The following is a 4,303-nucleotide window of genomic DNA, read 5'->3' on the forward strand; positions in this document are numbered from 1 at the left end:
CACCACCGCCCGGCAAAAATACTAATACTCTTAATCAGGCGTAATTGCTCCCAGCACATCAGAAAGCAGAAGCAAGAAGGTAACAAGGTAGAAGCTAACCCAGATAACAGAACTATGGTCTCCAAATTTAACAACAACAAAAACCTCAATACCTCAATCTGATAAGGGACTATCCCAAAAATTCCATAGCTAATGTTTATATATTTATATAATCATAGCGTGCATCTAATTGGTCTTAAAAATAAGAATTTGGAGTCAGCTATCAGGGGGTGGAAAGTTGAAGAATCAGCGAAGCAGAGCAGCCAGCCACTAGAGAGTTTTTGCCTCAGTCCCAAAGGGTGATCCTGTCCTCAGACTGACTGCTCCTCAGACTGCACTGAGCTCCTGTCATTTATTTCCCAGTCACATCCCTTCCAGTCTCCACCTCCTCAGCACTGGGATTAAAATTGTGACTCCCAAATACTGGGATTAAAGGTTTGAGCCACACCTCTTGGCTCTGTTTCTCTTTTAGACTGGATCAATTTCATATAGCCCAGGGTAGCCTTAAACTAACAGAGATCTATAACAGAACCTCTGTCTCCCAAGTGTTGGAATTAAAGGTGTGTGCTACCATTGCCTGGCCTCTATGGCTAACTGCTGTGGCTAGTTTTGCACTCTGATCTTCAGGCAAGCTTTATTTGTTACATCATACACAAAATATCACCACGTGTAATAATTTAGATAGCAATGTATTTAAAGGTAAAATACTGAATTACTTCTCAAGACAAAGAACAAAGCAAACAAGTCTGCTTTGGCTCTGTCATGTGCCTATAATACCAGATTACTTGCATGCTGAAGCAGAAGGATTGTAAGGTAGAAACAACACTGAAAAAAATAGAGAGATCATGCCTCAGAAAAAAAAAGAATGTTTGCTTTCATCACCAAAGATTATGGTGGAGGTTCTAGGTAGGTTAATTAAGGTGCCTCAAAGGGCAGAAGATGGCAGCCCTTCTCAGTGGAAGGTGTGTATGTGTTCGTGTGTGTGTTCATATCCACATGTACCCATATACAAGTGAAAATAAAAGATTTCAAACACACCTTGAGCAATAATAGTTATCACTGACAGAATTATAGGCAGAGTTACAGACAGTTCTAAATCACCAGGTGGGATGCAGGGAATTTAAACCAGTGTTCTCTGGAAGAGCAGTCAATGCTCTTATCCACTGATACATCTTTCCATCACCCGATTCTACTTTTTTAGAAGACTTAAGTTTCTTGCCTGCATGTATTATGTGTATCACTGTGTGTCTGGTGCCTGCAGAGGACAGAAGAGGGCGCCCAATCCTCTGGAACTGGAGTTATGCACAGGTGCTGAGAACCAAACCTAAGTCCTCTAGAAGAGCAGTAAGTGCTTTTAAATGCTGAGTCATCTCCCTACACCAGTGGTTCTCAACCTCCCTAATGATGATACCATTAGGTTCCTCATGTTGTAGTGGCCCCAACCAAAAAATTCTTTTTGTTGCGACTTCATAACTGTAACTTTGGTACTGCTGTAAATCGCAATGTAAATAAATGCAAGATATCTGATATGTAACCCTTTTGAAAGGTTGGTTGACCCCAAAGGGTTCAAGATCCACAGATTAAGAACCAATGCTCTACACACTAACTTCTAACAGCATAAAAAATAATAAAACCCTAGCCAGCAGTGGTGGTGCATGCCTTTAACCCCGCCAGTACTTGAGAGGCAGAGACAGGGGTATCTCTGGGTTCAGCACAAAGCTGGTCAAGTCTGATCCACAGAGCGAGTTCCAGATCAGCCAGGGCTACAAAGAAAAACCCTGTCTTAAAAAAATCAAAATCAAAATAATAATATCCTTATGAATAAATTAAACAAAAAGCATATAAAATTTAGAACTAAAAATCTTACACTATTCCTTAAAAGGAGGTTGAAATTAAACTCAGTGGAAGGTGTGTGTGTGTGTGTGTGTTCAAACCCACATGTGCCCACACACAGGAAAAAATGGATGATTTCTGCCGGGAGGTGGTAGCGCACGCCGAGCACTTGGGAAGCAGAGGCAGGCAGATCTCTGTGAGTTCGAGGCCTGCCTGGTCTACAGAGTGAGTTCTAGGACAGACTCCAAAGCTACACAGAGAAACTCTGTCTCGAAAAATCAAATAAATAAGATTTTAAACACACCTTGAGCAATAATAGTTATCACTGACAGAATCAATGGACAAACTTCTAGTTATCTCATACCCACTACAGGTTATTCCTCCCAAGAACTCTTACTACATGGTAGGCATCACTCACTAACACGTTGGGAAACAGGGGAAAAAAAGCAAGTGGCTCTGCTGAGACGACACACGATGCATCTGATTCCAAAACTAGACTTTCTTTGACGTAACTACAAAGCACTGTCTCTCAAAACAAACGCGAAAACCCCACGTGTCGAGCTCACTTCCTCCTCAGCGTTGCCCGTGTTTGATACAACGACTAAAAGCAGTTAGACAGGAGTCAAGTGACCGGATTCATGCCCAGTTCCACCCCTGCGGAGACCACGCTCGGGTCTCGCACGGTTCTGCCTGTCATCGTCCACCGGGGAAACTCAGCCGCTCTACAGACGACGCAAAGTGGTGGATAGCACAGGTTTCAGTCTTTCTCGGATGACTACGGCAGGAGGATCGCGAGTTAGAGGCCATCTTGGCACGCAGTGAGTTCAAAGCCAGGACCACCAGAGAGAGCCGGGAGGTGTCTTAGGCGAGGGACTAGGGAAACCAACTCCCACTCGACAACCAAAGTAGCGAGGGGGAGGCGGGAGCCTAGTCCCGTCCTCGAAGTCTGTTAGTCGGGCCGGCGACGAAGAAGCCAGCTCGCTCTCGGGAGGCTGTGGGCGCGCAGGGCCCAGGAGGCCGCGGGCCGCCCTCACGGGGAGGGTGCACCAGGGGCTCGGAAGCGAGGGCCCGTCCCGAGCCGCCTGCGCGGGCCCGCGTGGGCTCCCGCCCGGCCGAGCGGCCTACTTGTTAGGCGGCGCGCCTCAGGTGGAGCAGCCGCCGGTGGGCAGAGAGCGAAAAGCAGGCGCGACCCTGACGGCCGCAGGAGACCTAGGCGCTGCGTACTCACCGTGGCTCCCGCCGCTCCACTGAGCGCCTCCCGAACGCTGGGGGTCGCGAGCGGCCGCAACTCCTCAGAAAGTGGAGAGCGCGCCAGGGGGTGGGGGGAGCACGGGGGCGGGGCAGGGACGGGGCGCGCTGGCGCAAGCTCGGGGCAGCGTGGGCCGAACCACCCGGAAGCCACGCCCTCAAGCGTGCTTTGGCTAGAACTTGGCCATGGTTTGAAGGAAACCACTAGGGTCTCATATATCTATAGTAAAATCTTCGAAATCAGCTCTGCTACATCAAGCCTCCTCTGGCACTTTATTTGTATGAATTTTGAGTTACACTGAAATTAAATATTTACGTAACTACTTAGAAACTCTCGGATAGTAAATTAATGTCTGATCGTCTCAGTAGAAAGCAGAATACCCTGAAACTCAGCTATGGCACGTAGCAATTAGAACGGAACACTTCTGATGATTTGATGTGATGCATTTTTATAACAATGTCATTTGTAGAAAAATAGAGATGTGGCTGGAAAGATGGCTTAGTGGTTAAGAGCATGTACTGCTCTTGCAGAGGTCCCAAGTTTGGTTACTAGAACCCACATAGGGTGGCTCACAACTGCCTGTAACTCCAGCTCTAGGCATCTAATGCCTTCTAACCTCTGCAAGTCTGGCATTCATACACATACATAGATATAAAACCAAAGCTTTAAAATACTGAAACTTCTACAAGTGAGCATAAGTTCCAGATAGCCCATTTCTTTGAAAAAATAAATGCCAATAGCAGAAATATCTAATACAGGAAAGATGAATAAAACATGAAATATTCATACAATAAAATTCTACAGTTAAAGCTCAACTGAATCCTATGTAACATTTTATAGCCCCTAACAAATCTTACTGATGCCAGGCCTTTAATCCTGGAGCTCAGAAGGCCTTGGCAGACAAGCCAGACCAGCCAGGGCTACATTTCTCAAAAAAAAAAAAAGGGGGGTGGGGTGGGGGAGTAGTAGTAGTCTTACTGAAATAATAGCAAGCCAATAAATATGAACAAATATCAAAAGATTTGCACAAACTTAAAGAAAACAGTATATATTAAATATTAAATGTGAGTGTTCCTACCTCTATTTTTGTATAAGAGTATGCTTATAACTTTGTCTATATTGTATTGACACATCTACCATATTACAATGTACATTTCTACCTCTGATACTATTTATATAATA

At 45.3% G+C, this 4,303-nt stretch overlaps 1 protein-coding gene across 6 annotated transcripts in view; it reads right to left on the reverse strand.

Annotated features, from left to right (window-relative positions):
* The window catches only part of Uimc1 (ubiquitin interaction motif containing 1), an 83,117-nt gene that overhangs the window by 73,896 nt on the left and 4,918 nt on the right, over window positions 1-4,303 (reverse strand). For 4 of the 6 annotated variants that reach the window (XM_005355219.3, XM_026783076.1, XM_005355217.2 and 1 more), the window contains exon 1: window positions 3,101-3,178. The exons of 1 other annotated variant lie outside the window; for it this stretch is intronic. The gene's annotated coding sequence lies outside the window, so the exon portion shown is untranslated. Of the gene's footprint in view, window positions 1-3,100; window positions 3,179-4,303 lie in introns of those variants that run through there. One more of the 6 variants, XM_026783075.1, reaches the window with a different exon arrangement.

The sequence above is a fragment of the Microtus ochrogaster genome, chromosome 16 (assembly GCF_000317375.1).
Source record: "Microtus ochrogaster isolate Prairie Vole_2 chromosome 16, MicOch1.0, whole genome shotgun sequence".
Taxonomy (NCBI): Eukaryota; Metazoa; Chordata; class Mammalia; order Rodentia; family Cricetidae; genus Microtus; species Microtus ochrogaster.